General features: G+C 39.8%; 1 protein-coding gene and 1 non-coding gene across 2 annotated transcripts in view; both read right to left on the bottom strand.

Annotated features, from left to right (window-relative positions):
* Positions 1–18,491, bottom strand: part of sorcs3a (sortilin related VPS10 domain containing receptor 3a) — a 448,560-nt gene that overhangs the window by 381,409 nt on the left and 48,660 nt on the right. The window lies entirely within an intron of this gene.
* On the bottom strand, positions 349–440 carry trnai-uau (transfer RNA isoleucine (anticodon UAU)). Its single transcript is given in 2 exon segments — positions 349–384; positions 404–440. It is a non-coding gene; the product is annotated as a tRNA-Ile (tRNA).

Genomic DNA, 18,491 nt, shown 5'->3' with positions numbered 1-18,491 from the left:
CTGCCTCTGATGAGACTCAAACTCACAACTTTTGCATTGCCTCTTTTTGACCACCTTAGAAGGTCCAATGCGCTGCCCATTGTACCACAGACCTTGACAATAATATACCACTACCTAAAAGGTAGTACCAGATTGGTTGATACAAGGCATTCAGCTGTAAAGTGACTCTGGAGAGACTTGATCCCACAACCTTTGAATATCCTGTTTTCAGTCAACTTAAAAGTCTAATGCAGCTGTCCATTACGCCACAGAGGTGGACATAGTGGACTGCAACATTACAACAACATAACACTACCTAAAAATGACTTGCTACACAGCTTCATGATCAGCTACCATTCAGCTAAAAGCTGACTCTGGTGGGACTCAAACCCACAACCTTTAAATTACCTCTTTTTGACTAACTTATAAGTCCAATGCGCTGTCCATTGCGCCACAGAACCTGATGTGGTTGACTGCGACATTACAACAACGTACCACTACCTAAATTTGAGTTGCTAAAAGAATGCATGTTCAGCTACCATTCAGCTATAAGCTGCCTCTGGTGAGACTCGAACTCACAACCTTTGTATCGCCCCTATTTTACCACCTTAGAAGGTCCAATGCGCTGCCCATTGCACCACAGACCTTGACACTACCTAGAATGTGTTACCAGGTTGGTTGATACAAGGGATTCAGCTACCATTCAGCTATAAGTTGCCTCTGGAGTGACTCGAACTCACAACCTTTAAATTGCCTGTTTTCAGTCAACTTAAAAGTCCAATGTGCTGTCTATTACGCCACAGAGTGGACTGCAACATTACAACAACGTACCACTACCTAAAAATGAGTTGCTACACAGCTTCATGATCAGCTACCATTCAGCTAAAAGCTGACTCTGGTGGGACTCAAATCCACAAGCTTTGAATTGCCTCTTTTTGACTAACCTAGATGTCCTATGCGCTTTCCATTGCGCCACAGAGCCTAATGCAGGTGACTGCAACATTACAAAAACATACCACCTAAAAGTGTTACCAGGATGCCGATAGAAGGCTTCATGTTCAGCCGCCATTCAGCTAAAAGCTCTCTTGTGGGACTCAAACCCACAACCTTTGAATTGCATTGTGTTGACCCACATAGCTTCCTAATGTGCTGTTCATTGCGCTACAGAGCCTCTGCATTATTGTGTTTTCTGCACTGGCAAGAAAACATGGCTGAAGGCGGCCATCCGCTTCCACAACAAACGTATCACACCTGAGTATCAAAGATGTACGTAAGTCCTCTAAAGATTAGCACCATATCGATGTGTGCTAACGAAAACACGCAGCAATTTGCTGCTGTGACTGGCAGCTAGTAGTGACCGACCTGTGCTTTGATAATAGGGCGACCATCGTAGGTTACATGGCTGGCAACCAGTCTGCTTTTTTCAAATGGATGAGGTCAAAGTTTGCATTGTGAAATAAGTTACAGATATTAGTGCAGATTTGGATCCAGAAGGCACCAGGGGCAATTCCGAGATCTTTTATTTGCATTGATTGTGTACAATTTGTCTGACTGGATGCATTTAGTATTATGATTTTGTATAATTAAGCTTAGTTTATTTCTGTTGATTCAATATTCATTAGTGTTGAGACACAAGGGGAGATTGTGATGTTATCATATGCAGTATTATATATATTTTTCACACTATACTTTTTGGATCAGAGCGCTAAGTTGATTATAGCCATAAACAATGTGTGGTCCCGATGCTGAATTTAAATTTATAGTACAAATTATAATAATAATATATTGTATAATATATTGTGCTTAATATATTATGCTTGTTAAATGTAATGAGTTAATAGGACTCAAGTATTATTGCCTTAGGTTCAATAAAATATACCGTATTTTTCGGACTATAAATCGCGTTTTTATTTTTTTTCATAATTTGGATGGGGGAGCGATTTATACTCAGGAGCGACTTTTATGTGTAATTATTCACAAATGTTCACTTGATCATTAACACATTACCGTAATTTTCGGACTATAAGTCGCGGTTTTTTTTCATAGTTTGGGTGGGGGGGCGACTTATACTCAGGAGCAATTTATATATGTTTTTTTCACAAATTTTTACTTGATCATTAACACATCACTTACTTACAAGTACAGTTGACCACTTCACATGTTATTTTTAGTATAGTTGATCACTTCACATGCTTTGATATCTTTATCTTGAACATATTCAAAACATGAAAAATAGAGAGAAAAAATCAAATGAAGTAATTAACACTATAAAGCGCCATATCCTCTGGACATGTCCTCTGTCACCAGGATGACATAAAGGACGAGAAATTTGATCGATTGATTTAATGATTTGGAGTGACACAAATGGTTTGATAATATTGTTGTTTATGTGATAGTTATTTAAAATATAGTTTATATATCGTTGTATGGGCCTGTGGAATAATTTGAACTGCGGCGCGGCACACGGCATTGCTGACAAAGGACGAAGGATGGATTTAATGAATTGGAGTGACACAGATGGTTTTATAAACGTGTTATTTATGTGATAGTTTTTTTAAATAACTGAATGTTACGTCAGGCCCATTCTCAGCTCCTCGTTTGTGTTTGTCACGTTAGCAAACCGTATCATTTAGCCTGTTGTTGCTCGTTCATGTCTGTTCTTGGTGTTGGATTTTGTCGAATAAATTGCCCCCCAAAATAGAACTTATACTTCGGAGCGACTTATATATGTTTTTTTTTCACACTTTTGGGCATTTTATGGCTGGTGCGACTTATACTCCGGTGCGACTTATAGTCCGAAAATTACGGTACTTACGAGTATAGTTGATCACGATATAGCGATCCAGGGCGCTGGCTTATAGCAGCACTGTGTGTGAGCTCTTGTTTTGTGAAATAAAGAGCCGGTTACCGAAACCCACGTCTTGCCTGTTACTTTGGTAACGCTACAATATAGTTATATACGTAGATCTGTGGAATAATTGGAGCCGCAATTGATGACGAGTCTGACGTCAGCGGCGCATGGAGTTCCGGAGTCAACAGCTGTTTTTTTTTAATTTTTTTAAGTGACACAGAGTACGAAGATTTCGATGAATTTAATGATTTGGAGTGACACGGACGGTTTCGATATAATTGTTGTTTATATTATAGTTTGATATATAGTTTAGATATAGTTATATGGGCCTGTGGAATAAGTTGAATTGCAACTGACGTCAGCGGCGCACCGCACACATTTCCGGGGTTAGAAGCGCCGGTGTTTACATGAAGGACGAAGATTCCAATGGATTTAATGATTTGGAGTGACACGGATGGTTCAATAAAATTGTTGTTTATATTATTGTTATTTGATATATAGTTTATATCTAGTCATATGGGCCTGTGGAATAATTTGAACTGCAACTGACGACGAGTCCGACGTCAGCCACACAGGCAGCGTTTACACAAAGGACAAAGAATTCCATGGATTTAATGATTTGGAGTGACACAGATGGTTTGCTAAACGTGTTATTTATGTTATAGGTATTTGAATAACTGTTCTCACCTCCTCGTTTGTGTTTATGTCACATTAGCATACCGTATCGTTTAGCCCAGGGGTGGGCAAACTACGGCCTGCGGGCCACATCCGACCCACGGGACCGTTTAATCCGGCCCGCCAACCCTGAATAATATGTAATATTAAAAATTTTTTGGGGTCATTTTGCCTGCAATGACTGCGTTTCCCCAGTAGATGGGAACCGCTCGCCTGCGCATTTACTACCGGAAGCCATGTCAGAAAGCTTGGTGCACACTCACAAGTGCGTGTACGTACTCAGTAGTACGGACATGGCGCACTCACGCTCTATTTGTATTAGTGCCAAATTCAGAGTGTGGGCTGTGACGACAGCATTCTTGTAATTCGCGCGCTGAGCTTTCAGATACAGTTTTACGCTAAAGCCACCCACAAACCTTCCCCTGGAATCCTTCTATTAAAATGAGCCGCCCAAGGAAAAGCAAGGTGGACACAGTGCCGAGTGTTTAAAAAAAGAGTGGCCAATTTGGCTCGACGTACGCGACGTGACGTTCAGCCACATGAACGTCAACATCAACCAGTCACAGATTGAGGTAAACGGACCAACACCTCGGATCTCTCCTAAGAATTGCCACAACAAATTTTACTCCAGACTATGACGCACTAGCAAAAAAGGGAGACCAACAACACTGTTCCCACTGAATATGAAGGGGAGGCTCTTAAGTTTGTTGTAAAAAAATGCATTTTGAATATGATTTGTACACATAGCAGGGATTGAAACTAGCGACCATTCTCATTTTCAAACAATGAAGGATGCTCAAGGACATTGATGCACCACCTGTTTGCGACTAATCTTAACCTGTAAAGTTTTTAAGGCTTACTTTAAGGAAGTGTTTCCCGTTTCCTCACCTCTGTTACCAGGTGTTGGTGAGTTAAAACTCTGCTCTCATTTTCAGATACCCCTCACCGTGTTGCCGTTTTGATTACTTTATTTGGATGTATGCTTTCACCGATTCTTCAAGATGATATATTTGGTCAGAATGTTTGCCGTTTGATGTGATCTCATAAGATGAACATCTTTCATTTATCTGACCTGCAGGCACTGAAGTGATGGAGACTATTCATAATAACATAACAAAATATGTCGTATTTTATGAGAATCACTGATAGCAGTTTTTTAGTGTTTTTTTTTTTTTTTTAATGCTGTTAATAAATGCATTTGTTTTCAAAAAACTTGTTGGAATATCCATGTTTTACTAGCGACTAAAGGCCAAAATCTTTTATGCAATGACCTTTACAGGTCGCTTATATTACTTCACACAAACACTACGTCCATCTGCTCCTGGTTCGGCCCCCCGGTCCAAATTTAGAACCCAGTTCGGCCCGCAAGTCAAAAGGTTTGCCCACCCTTGGTTTAGCCTGTTGTTGCTGGTTAATTTCTGTTCTTGGTGTTGGATTTTGTCAAGTAAATTTCCCCCAAAATGCGACTTAAACGCCGGTGCGACTTATATATGTTTTTTTTCCCCTTTACGGTGCATTTTATGGCTGATGCGACTTGTACTCCGGAGCGACTTTTAGTCTGAAAAATACGGTACTCATATGAATCACTGCTTCATTAGGAGCGGACTCACCAATGCCTGAATCCTACCATGAGCAAAATAGGTACTTCTCACCTACATGTTTTTGATGGAGCGTAAACCAACAATAAATAACCACTGAACTCTTTTTTCACAATGTTCAGGGAAACACAACTAATTTTAAATTTGATCGTAAAATAAAACATAAGAGAAAATTAATGAGCATTTAGGGAGACAAATGAAACAATTCAAGCAGATGGGTAATAACTCATTAAATGGTGGGGATTCAATTTAAGAAATTTCTACCAAGGGAGTCATTAAACATCATACTGTTTTTTCCATGTATAATGGGCCCACATGTATAATACGCACCCTAAAAATGGCATGTCGATGCTGGAAAAAAGCCTGTACCCGTGGATAATACGCACCCAAATTTTGACTCCTACTTAAGTCCGTAAACGTAAAATTATTTCAGAAAAAAGATCATCTTTGGGAACAACCGGATGTTATTCTGCCGGTCAGTATCACTGCGCATGCGCTAGCAAACTCGATAGCAAAGAAATGTTTCGGATTTGTGTAGGGTACATTGTGACAGCAAACGAGCAGGTGATCGAGCAAGCGTCTGATACGAGAGCATTGTTTTCGTATGGAGCGTGTTTGAAGTGAACAGCAGAGAAGAAAGCGCATCTGTAATGGCGGCCTCCGTATCATATGCGGATTTAAAACCCATGTACCCATGTATAATGCGCACCCCAGATTTTAGGACAATAAATTAGTTAAATTTTGCGCATTATACATGGAAAAAAACGGTAATCTCTCCTCAGTGTACACTTGCTCTTTCATAGATGATAAGAATAATACCTAAATTCAATGAAGTGACCCAAAAGGTCAACAAGGGTCTTCATATGGAGAAAATGTTCTTTTTTTTTAAACATATATATTTCACGTTCGTCTTCTGATTGTAATGTTAGTTATTTGGTAATTGTAAAATTTATAATTTTGTCATTGAGCCATATTAGGGCTGCGCAAAGATATAAAAGAGAGTGATTAATCACATGTAAGCACAGATGGTGATCACGTCACATTGTATCAGCATGTGAAAACTGAAGCAAGATGCAAACTCTCTCTCTCTCTCTCTCTATATATATATATATATACATATAGTTTCTGATGTTTTTTTCATCATAATATTGATACTTGCTATATTTAAAAAAAACACTGTCCTTTACTGGCAAACATACAAAATAAATGTTTAATCAGCCTCGGTCACCATATCCTAAGAGATCGAAAATAATTTACAATCGTTTGTCATGTAGTTTTGTATACCCACTGTATCAACTTCACACATCTGGGATTGTGATATGTCTTCAGGTTGAAGTAAACAAGAATAGACTCAATCACATGCCATGAGCCTGAACAGTATAATTAATTAAAAATAAATGTGTGGATGGAAATTTCTAATACATTTTAATTACATTTTAATGCCATATATATTGTCTTGTAGTACTCGCCCCAAAAAATTGCTATTTCTGTCATCATCCATTGTGCGTTATTGTCAATGGAAATCATTATTCTCAAATTGTCATTGTGACATTAACCAAGTGATCTAATGAAGACTTATTAATAGTTTAAAATGAAGTCTATTGAGTGCATACTACGTGAGAATGTAATGTGTGTGTTTAGGAGTACTTCACATTTGCAGACACATACAATTCAAATCAGGGCCCACAATGAGTGTGAGCTGTGTGAGGAAACACAGTGGAGGCTTTGGTACAGTTAATGAACTGATATTTACAAGTCTTTTAAAATCATATTTGGCCTGAGGTCTCACATCATCTCTGCCAAGACTCCCCAGGGAGCATTCATTCTGTTGGTGTAACATAACAATGAGACAAATTAAAAGCTGGCATAGATGCCCTCAAGCTCAAACCAGACAAAGCCTGAAGTTTATGCCACTGACAGAGAAAATTTAAGCACAGAGAGGGAATTCTGCAATATAATGTTGAAACATTTGACAACAAAAAGCCCAAAGGCAAAGCTTGTAGTGCTGAACAATGCAGAGGGTATTGTTTGGAATAAACAATTACCCTGTATCTTTTTTTCATTTAATGTGCCTTAATACTCTGAATATGATGCTCTAACGAATGGTGTCAGAGGATTTATTAAGTAGTGATTGCACTAAAGAATATTACAATAAATACAAAGTAATGACAAACTATCCACAACAGTATACTGCCTCCTCTCTGCCAACCCAGAGGTGAGGAAGTGCCAGTCGAAGACAGCGTTTGTGATGTAATGCCATCAATTATTCTCATCAGTTGAACTGGTGACACATGCCCTCTGATTGCACTGAAGGCTCATTATAGCAGTGCCCTTGCCCCTGTGTATCCCCTGTGACAAAAAAAAAAGTCTTGCCAGTGTTGATATTGCCGCACAAAAGGTTGTGAGGAATGAAGGCGCTTGCTTGTTGTCTTTATTTATTTATTTATTTATTTATTTATTTATTACTTGGCTTGTGATTGGCTGGCAACCATACCACAGAGTACCCGGCCTCTCGCCCAAAGTCAGCTGGGATAGGCTCCATCTTACCAACCACCAATGAAGACCAGCAATACAGAAAATTGATGGGTTTACTGCTGTCATTGACAGGGAAAAAAATTCAACGATTTCTTGCACACAAAGAGACCACACAGCAAGAAAGTTTGATTTAAAGTATTTTGACCTGGTTTTGACAAAGTGTATTTTTTGGCTCTCATGTCACACTTCTGGACATGAGAGACACAGAGAACCAGCAATATAGCAATGCTCGAAATAAACAGATTTACATCACTGTCTGTGATGTAATTAGTGAATTTTGCCTCTCAATCAATGCCACTGAAACCTAAAACTGCGACTGGGCCACCATCTTTATGACAAGACGCAGCGCCGGAATCACTTAAAAAAAAATCTGAATATCATAACAATTGTCCAAGAAAATTGGTTAAATAGTACAACTGTGTTGTGCATTTCATACCATAAGGAAAGTGAGTTAGTTTGTCAGGGTGGAGAGATCCAAGTGTTTTTTTTTTTTTTTTTTTTTATTTGATTAAAAAGCATAGTGCCCTATAACCAAATCATGGAACCAAATCACGGAACAGGTACATACATGTGCTATTAGCGTGTATTTAAACGCCATTCTTCCGTCACTTCCGCGAAGTAGTACATTTGCAAAAGTTGAAGCGCAAAGTACATATACATACGTATATTTGTCCACTTTTTGGAGGGCCTCTGGCCAGGTGTTGGAGGAAGTTACTTGGTCAGTGTCATATTTACAGTATATGTATGTATACATATATATATACACCGTATTTTCGGACTATAAGTCGCGTTTTTTTTCATAGTTTGGGTGGGGGGGCGACTTATACTCAGGAGCAACTTATATATGTTTTTTTTCACAAATTTTTACTTGATCATTAACACATCACTTACTTACAAGTATAGTTGACCACTTCACATGTGATTTTTAGTATAGTTGATCACATCACATGCTTTGATATCTTTATCTTGAACATATTCAAAACATGAAAATAGAGAGAAAAAATCAAATAAAGTAATTAACACTTTAAAGCGCCATATCCTCTGGACATGTCCTCTGTCACCAGGATGATATAAAGGACGAGAAATTTGATCGATGGATTTAATGATTTGGAGTGACACAAATGGTTTCATAATATTGTTGTTTACGTGATAGTTATTTAAAATATAGTTTATATATAGTTGTATGGGCCTGTGGAATAATTTGAACTGCGGCGCGGCACACGGCATTGTTGACAAAGGACGATCGATAAAAGACGAGAAATTTGATCGATGGATTTAATGATTTGGAGTGGCACAAATGGTTTGATAATATTGTTGTTTATATGATAGTTATTTAAAACAGTGGTCCCCAACCTTTTTTGCGCCACGGACCGGTTACATGTCAGAAATATTTTCGCGGACCGGCATTTATATAAATAAATAATACATTTACATAAATAAATAAATAATACATTTATAATAAATATATAAATACGATGAAATAAAATGATACGACTGACATAAAAACAAGTACAAATGACAAAAATAAAACTCACCATTACGTTGAATTAGTGGGAGCACTGAGTTTGTTTCTCAGAAATTCACATATTAGCTTTGCAGCATGTGCAACTGAATATAAGCTGACCAAAGAACCTTGAACGTTGCCTTTTCTGAATGGAGACTTTCTTCTCTTGAAAGGCCCAGCGCTGCATTGTACTTTCCTGAAAACAGAGCTTTCTTAACAAGAATTGTGATTGAACTCAACCAACCTGTGTAAGTCTAATTTCTGCTTCAGTGTCTTAGCATTTTCCTACATCTGAAGAAATTAAACGAGCACGCAGTGAGTAAATTGGATAACAGGTGATTGGCAATGGCTTTTGCCGTGAGGCGCAGATAGCGCGCTCCCTAAATTGTGGACCAAATCCAACAATGGTTTTATAAACGTGTTATTTATGTAATGTTTTTTTTTTAATAACTGAATGTTACGTCAGGCCCGTTCTCAGCTCCTCGTTTGTGTTTGTCACGTTAGCATACCGTATCGTTTAGCCTGTTGTTGCTCGTTCATGTCTGTTCTTGGTGTTGGATTTTGTTGAATAAATTGCCCCCCAAAATGCGACTTATACTCCGGAGAGACTTATGTATGTTTTTTTTCACATTTTTGGGCATTTTATGGCTGGTGCGACTTATACTCCGGAGCGACTTACGGTATGTATATATTGTACATGTTTGGATGGATTTATTATCCATAGCTGTTCTGTTCAATGTAAAACAAAGCTGTTATCTTAACAAAGCCCAAGGGATGCTTATCGCAAAAAGCTAAAGATGTCAGAAATGAATCCCTGAGCTCAAACATAATGAAGGGACTTACCTCCAAAACTAATACAATCAGCGCCCACAGTGAAAATTGTAACAGTTTCAGAAGTAGCATAGTTTCATAATATTTATTTTGCCTACAGGTTTCGCTGTGCTCCAGTGGGGAGGGGTTCAGTGTCACTTCCAATTTGCCATCATCTCTCACTTTGACCTATTTCAGCTTCTTTTCACACACTGCTCTGGCCGCAAGCATGGCACTGACCTAGTAACCTCCTCCAACACCTGGCCAGAGGCCCTCCAGGAGGTGGACAAAGGGTGAGGGTTCAAATTACCGTTTTTTTCCATGTATAATGCGCAAAATTTAACTAATTTATTGTCCTAAAATCTGGGGTGCGCATTATACATGGGTACAATTTTTATTTTTTTATTTTTTGAAGACAATCATGGTACAACAATTTTTGGAGAAAATATTGTCACGGATGGAGTGTGGAAAGGAGCGGAGCGACCAAGTGGAGCTTGGACCAGGGTTTATTGGAGGAACTCAAAACACAGACTTGGTAAACTAATTGTGAATTGTCACATATTTCTTTGCTATTGAGTTTGCTACTGCATGTGCAGTGATACTGACCGGCAGAATAACATCCGGTTGTTCCCAAAGATGATCTTTTTTCTGAAATAATTTTATGTTTACGGACTTAAGTAACCCGGCCGGGTCATACCAAAGACGATAAAATGGGACCCATTGCCTCCCTGCTTGGCACTCAGCATTAAGGGTTGGAATTGGGGGGTTAGATCACCAAATGATTCCCGAGCGCGGCGCCGCTGCTGCTCACTGCTCCCCTCTCCCCCAAGGGATGGATCAAAATCACACGGGGATGGGTCAAATGCAGAGGACAAATTTCATCACAAAAAAATAAGTCAAAATTTGGGTGCGTATTATACATGGGTACAGGCTTTTTTCCAGCATCGACATGCCATTTTTAGGGTGCGTATTATACATGGGGGCGCATTATACATGGAAAAAATCGGTAATATTAGAAAGTGACAGTGGCTGATTTGTAAGTGTATTGGAATTTTACGTACATGCAATTATTCACATTTCTAAAAATATCCTATGTATATATATATATATATTCACACAAAAAAAATATATATATCGCAGCGCTGTGCAAGCAATGTTATTTTGAAATTGAAGGAGTATCAGACCACTGCAAATCTACCAAGACCCGGCCGTCCCTCCAAACTTTCATCTCAAACAAGGAGAAGACTGATCAGAGATGCAGCCAAGAGGCCCATGATCACTCTGGATGAACTGCAGATAACTACAGCTGAGGTGGGAGAGTCTGTCCATAGGACAACAATCAGTCGTGCACTGCACAAATCTGGCCTTTATGGAAGAGTGGCAAGAAGAAAGCCATTTCTCAAAGATATCCATAAAAAGTCTTGTTTAAAGTTATCCACAAGCCACCTGGGAGACACACCAAACATTTGGAAGAAGGTGCTCTGGTCAGATGAAACCAAAATCGAACTTTTTGGCCACAATGCAAAATGATATGTGTGGCGTAAAAGCAACACAGCTCATCACCCTGAACACACCATCCCCACTGTCAAACATGGTGGTGACAGCATCATGGTTTGGGCCTGCTTTTCTTCAGCAGGGACAGGGAAGATAGCTAAAATTGATGGGAAGATGGATGGAGCCAAATACAGGACCATTCTGGAAGAAAACCTGTTGGAGTCTGCAAAAGACCTGAGACTGGGACGGAGATTTATCTTCCAACAGGACAGATCCAAAACATAAAGCCAAATCTACAATAGAATGGTTCACAAATAGACGTATCCAGGTGTTAGAATGGCCAACTCAAAGTCCAGACCTGAATCCAATCGAGAATCTGTGGAAAGAGCTGAAGACTGCTGTTCACAAACGCTCTCCATCCAACCTCACTGAACTCGAGCTGTTTTCGCAAGGAAGAATGGGCAAGAATTCCAGTCTCTCGATGTGCAAAACTGATAGAGACATACCCCAAGCAACTTGCAGCTGTAATTGCAGCAAAAGGTGGCGCTACAAAGTATTAGCGCAAGGGGGCCGAATAATATTGCACGCCCCACTTTTCAGTTTTTTATTTGTTAAAAAAGTTTAAATTATCCAATAAATTTTGTTCAACTTCACGATTGTGTCCCACTTGTTGATTCTTGACAAAAAATTAAACTTTTATATCTTTATGTTTGAAGCCTGAAATGTCGCGAAATGTTGAAAGGTTCAAGGGGGCCGAATACTTTCGCAAGGCACTGTATATATATTTTTTGTTTCTTTACTTTATTTGTGGGTTTTTTTTAAACCCAAAAACGTGTTAGATCATTTTGCCGGACCCTGTATGTGACAATGGGGCAAGCAAAATACCGTATTGGCCCGAATATAAGACGACCCTGATTATAAGACGACCCCCTCTTTTTCAAGACTCAAGTTTGAAAAAAAACTTATTGAACACCAAATTTAATTTTTATACAGAAAATGATTACATCTGAAACAAATGATTATAACAATATATTCGCGAGAAAAAGCATGTTATTTTGCCTCATTCAAATCATGCAAAAACTGTCACATCTTGATATCTGAACATTTAAATATGTAAACTAAAGTGCAATCACATTTGTAAATGAATGGCTTTTGGGTTTCGAAACGTAAATAAACCAATCTAGTGTGATAAAATGACAAAATTGCAATAACTGCATTAAGCATCAAAGTGAAGTCTAACTGTAACTGTAGTCTTGAAACAAATTTGAATAAGGAAAAACATTGCAATAAAATAATGCAAACTGCTACCACTATTGTTGGGGAGCCTGAGGATTGTATAGGAAGTTGGCTCGGATTGTTATATCTTCTTCGCCCCCAGGTGTCGGTCAGAACACAGGAGGGAAGACATGGTTCGGTTTTGATTGCTTTACTGAATTATTGGCAAAAATGCAACAGGCACTGTGGCTCATAGGGGCAAACTGGCAAAAGGGTATATAGGTGTGTGTAGTGCACATGGGTGAGTCTTTGGGTGTGTGAATGTGATTCTGGTGTGTGTGATTATTGTATGAAGCGTGTGAAGGGTGTGTGTGAATGTGCGTGTGTGACGTGTGTGTGTGTGTGTGTTTGGTTCTGCAACAGACAGAAATACAACACGTAAGTCAACGCTCAACTTCTTTCGTCACACAACACTAGTAGACGGCACACATTACATAACTAACTGCGCGTAACCGTTCCGCTATACTAAATAACCATAATTGAAATACTCTCAGCAACACAGCTGCGTAACGGCTACTCGTACGATGAGAAGCAAACTTAAAGGAGCACGCCGGAGCTGTCAATCAAACGGCGTGCACACGAAGCAAACCGCGATTGGACAAACGGCACAACAGTGGACAGTAGTAACAATGAAATGTATATACTCACTTTGTGTCAAAGACGCACACGATCACAGCAACATACTCATACCCATACCAGCAATCTTTAATTTACCGCTGCGCACAAGTGAATGGGTATAATGTCTCGACCCCGAATGTAAGACGACCCCCACTTTTTCAGTCTTATTTCAATGCAAAAAACATCGTCTTATAATCGGGCCAATACGGTAACAGGAGATCTCATGCAACAGTTTCATTTCTGTGCTAGCAAAGGATGGCAGCTATCACATTCCATCTTTTACAGTAACTGATTAGCATTCATCTCTCATCCCCACTGAATTTATGACGATATAGTGCATGGCTACTACATGGCCCAAAGAAAAATAGTTGGATGCGTTCTGTCATCAACTGTTTTTATTCTAGGCTCCTTTCCATCACGCATTGTGAAAAATAATATGTTTCAAAACAAAAACAGTAAATTGCTTTAATTTGTATGGCGATGGCTATGAATCTCAAACATGGATTCTTTGATTGTGTCCCACAGGCCTGAAGACAGTAGGCATCATGGCTTTACTCTCAAGGTTTTTTACTAGACTAACGAAATGGTACGTTATTTTCTTGCTTTAAACATGATTTTGAAATCTCTCCACCACAAAGTGAACCCGCTGTTTATAAATGTTGCTTTCTTTTAAGCACTAATACTTGTCTAAATACGCTTTCATTTGCGTTTGACCTCAAGCTTTCCTTGATGCAGATGTTTTCAATCCTAAAGTGCTTTGCTGAATGAATAGAAGACAATGGATTTGATTTTTACCAAAGTTTGTGCATGCGATAAAGGGCCACAAACTTGAATGCCAATAACAAGCACCCAACCAATTGCAGTACATTGACGCGCAGGTAATTTTGCGTTTTTGGGAGGAGTACATCGAAAAAGATTTTTGTGTCTCATGCAATGCAATATGTAAAATATATAAAGATAAATTGCACTGGATGATTTTGTGTCTTTAAATAGCCCTTCTGAAAGGCAGGCGCAAACTAACATGCCAATTTGTATGCTATTCTGAGAAACAGTTATGTGCTCAAGGTCTTATAAATACATATCTGGAATGAGGAGAAGGATCCACAGCTGACAAACGGTGGAATAATATTTACACTTCTGTCCTATGGGAAATCACCATGCTTTCACGCGGGAGCCCGTGAATGCGCAGCCAATTCACGCATGCTAATAAATCCTTAATTTGGGGAAACATGCCACTATTTACAGATATGGCAGTTGGATATTAGCCAATGGACAAAACAATATATCGTGAATTATATGTACAAGTAATGACGTTCGATCTGAATTCAGAAATTACTCTGAATGATTGAATGCTCCACATTAAAATATGGTAATTGTACAATTCAGACAGAATGCTTGTTTCACACAGCTATTACTGCAATGACTTATCTTTTTCTATGAATAACATATTTGGGTAGTTCTCAGAATGTGTGGTCCAACTTGATGGTGAAACACTAATTCATGGTGAGAGGTATTTTCTTCCCATCAATCACCACCTTTCACCGATTACAATGGAGTAGACTGCAACATTCAACAATCTTTTGCGAACAAAGGGGTGACTGCGTCTTTAATGATTCAAGGCATACTGCAGGTAGGTTTCATTTCAAGGATATATCTTTTTGACCTGGTTTTGAACAACTTATTTTCGGGCTTTGATGTCACACTTCTGAACCACACTTTCTGAGAACCACCCATTGTGATTGTGTAATTTTGTCCACTATAACACCAAACACTATTCAGACTTGGGGGTGCGAGCAGTGGCGTAGCCAAGCCGGGGCGAGCCCAAACTTTTGAACGGTAGTGTATATATATATATATATACTGTCAGAATATCTAAACCCAGTGGCGTAGCCAAGCCGGAGCAAGCCGGCGCCCCGGTTAGGACTCCCTGCGCCCCGGTTGAAAAAAATTGAGCTTTTTCGATTCTTCATTTTCATGCCGTTTAATTCTTTCAGTCTTGCGTGAATGTGCTTGCGCTATTCTATGTGCGCGATGTTATCCATTCACCGTTTGCCTCCCGGACCCGGATGTTGTTTTAGCGATCAGCGGACGGCGTGGGTGATGTTCGATTTTTTTCCTGTGGGCGCGCGCCCCTACTGGAAAAACTCCTGGCTACGCCACTGGGTGGGTGGGGGGTTGGGGGAGCGGTGGGGGGGCGTAGGATTGTTGTAAAAAGCCACATTTGAAACTTTATGATTCAACAGACAAGCATTTTCAACACCTTAGGGAGGGTGTATGACACCATCATTTATGAGCTAAGCAATTTGATAGTGTGAAGAGCAGGTCGTTTGTAATCAGTTTAACCCAGATAATTAGAAAACAACATATTGGGTGGGGTTGGTGAGAGCAAGGATCTATTGTGACCATACAATATATTTGAATTAATAATCATTAGCATTTTGCAAGGGTGCGGGGGTACCACAAATGACCTGGCCCTAACGTTGCAAGTCATTCACAGTGAAACCACACTAAAGGTGAAAAATAATATAATATTTAGTTGTTTTGTTCAATGAAGAAGTTACCCTTAAGGCATGGAACAGTCATCGTCACAGTGCTATGGACTCAATCCTTCCCCTTTCCCGGGGGGTACAAGTGCAGTCACCACTCACAAGACCTAAATAGCAGCTATAGCTAATGCTGATCATACACAAACCACAGCAGAAATAATAGTATTACGCTTTCCGGTCACGCTCACCAGTCAATCCAATCCTTAACTGTATGTGCCATATATAAGGTTGTGAAAAGTTTTTTTTTATATATATATTTTTTCTACAACAGTAACAGTCTGGTAAAGAGAAGTGGAATTGTATAGAGTTTCTTTTAGTAAGGTCATCTAAACTGTATGCCCCAACGAGTACATCTGACCCTGAGGAGCACATATGGCCTTAAGTGTCACCTTGGCAGAACGCGAGCACTGGAGCTAATGGCTTATCTAAACCAATGGTAAACACGCAGTGTGTTCAGAAACATATGTGAAGTTGTTTATATAGTGTAGATGAGATTGATTACATAATCAGTAGATGGAGATATCCATGTTTTTATTCAACAGTATGTATTTTCCTGCCGTAATTATCTATGAGCAAGCAACCGTTTGAGTACGAGAGGGAACTTACACATGTTAGCACACTCTTTGTCTACCCCTTAATAGGACACTTTCCACTCGGTTGAATTAGCCTCTCCATGATGACTGAGTGCAGCAGAGCAAAAAATTATTCTTCCCAGACTACCCAGAGTCACATTCTTCACTTGGATATCTTGGGCCACCCCTATATTACAGACCCATAAAACATGGCTTTTATAGGATTTTATATCTATAGGAATAGATATTAGTATGTCAGCACAATTACATAGTTTTTTTATAAACGCATGTATCAATATTCAAAAGGATATATTTGATTTTCATTTAAAAAAGAAGACTACAGACAATTGTTTTGTGGAGGTGTTGCAGTCCAATGCAATTAATTTAATGATATTAAAGTCATCAAGGGGGTTTTCATTTAGATAATTTAAATTTCAATGTAAAACGTCAGCGCTAGAGATGCACCGATCCGATATCTGGATCGGATATCGGCCCCGATATCAACAAAATAGATGGATTGGGTATCGGAAAATGCAGCCGATCTGTGAGCCGATACTTTCCTTAATCTATTGGGACGCGGGCTACGTCATCCGTCAGCAGCACGTGTGCCGCATGCCACGAGAGTTTTCTAAACAAACGCAAACATGGAGCGAACGTTCGCTTCTCTTCCCCGGGTTGCTAAGCGGACGTCAAACCCTGCGCGTTCGCTTCTCTTCGGGTTGCTAATGGGACGTCAAAGGCTGCGCGTTCGCTTCTCTCCCGAATGGGGGGGGGGGGGTCGGCTAATCGGATGTCAAACGCTGCGTGTTCGCTTCTCTTTCGGGGGGGGTGTCAATGGGACGTCAAACGCTTTGTATGGCGGGCTCCATCTAGTGTGGAAACTGAGAAGCTGAGCTCAAGCTTCTTGTGCGGGCCATATTCAATTATGTTTTCAGAATTTGCTGCGGGCCAATAAAAACTGGACCGTTAGTTTGGACACCCCTAATTTAGAGCAAAGAACTGTGTAGTCTGCCTGATGCCATTGCCTTTGGTCTTTTCTGTTCCACATGTAGAGTTATGTAGCTTGTTAAGTCAACCATAATATCGGATCGGTATCGGGTATCGACCGATACGCAAAGCCACGGCATCGGTATCGGTATCGAAACTGAAAAAGTCGGATCGGTGCATCTCTAGTCAGCGCCATACATTTATAACCTTGATGGCTTTGTAACAGTTTCTTAAGTAATTCGTGAATCTATAGAAATGTAAAATTGGCCTCGAGTAGTTCTTATTTTGTAATGAAACCAAGAAATCCACCTGTTAGAGTGGTGCTCACTCTAACTTATTTGCAAGAACCACACGGGAGACAGTATGTCTTTTTAGCACTTGCAAGTGGAGAAAACGTTCGTCACTGTGCATACTGCAAGTCTTACTTTGGATTCTTGCAAGAGCATATTTATTGAAAGAAAGCAGGGTGGGGGTGAGAGTGGACAGGTTTGATGAACCCCTGGCCTCTGGTCAAATCAGAGCAGGGGTTGTTTTCAGACGTTTGGTGAAACAAAAGAAGTTTGATTGCTTCTATAGCTGGTCATTCAGTGCGGGGGGTCTTAGCACTTTGTTTACAATGGTGTGGGAACAAACAGAAGAAGTTTGTTCCTCTCAGCGACTAGTTAATCAATATAGTCTACATTCCACCATAATCATACGATCAAAATAATCTAGCAACCCTAACCCTCACTGGCCTAGTGGTAGAGTGTCCGGCCGGGTCATACCAAAGACTATAAAAATGGGACCCATTTCCTCCCTGCTTGGCACTCCGCAGTAAGGGTTGGAATTGGGGGGTTAGATCATCAAATGATTCCCGAGCGCGGCACCGCTGCTCCCGCAGGGGATGGATTAAAATCACATGTGGATGGGTTTAATGCAGAGGACAAATCTCACCACGCCCAGATGTGTGTGTGACGATCATTGGGACTTTAATCTTTTTAATCTTTAATTTAACACCACATTCCTGTTGTTTGCCAGAAACATTAATTAAACAATGTGTAATTTTGT

The sequence above is a fragment of the Syngnathus typhle genome, linkage group LG3, assembly GCF_033458585.1.
Source record: "Syngnathus typhle isolate RoL2023-S1 ecotype Sweden linkage group LG3, RoL_Styp_1.0, whole genome shotgun sequence".
Classification (NCBI taxonomy): domain Eukaryota; kingdom Metazoa; phylum Chordata; class Actinopteri; order Syngnathiformes; family Syngnathidae; genus Syngnathus; species Syngnathus typhle.
This window is presented reverse-complemented; position numbering and strand designations above follow the sequence as displayed.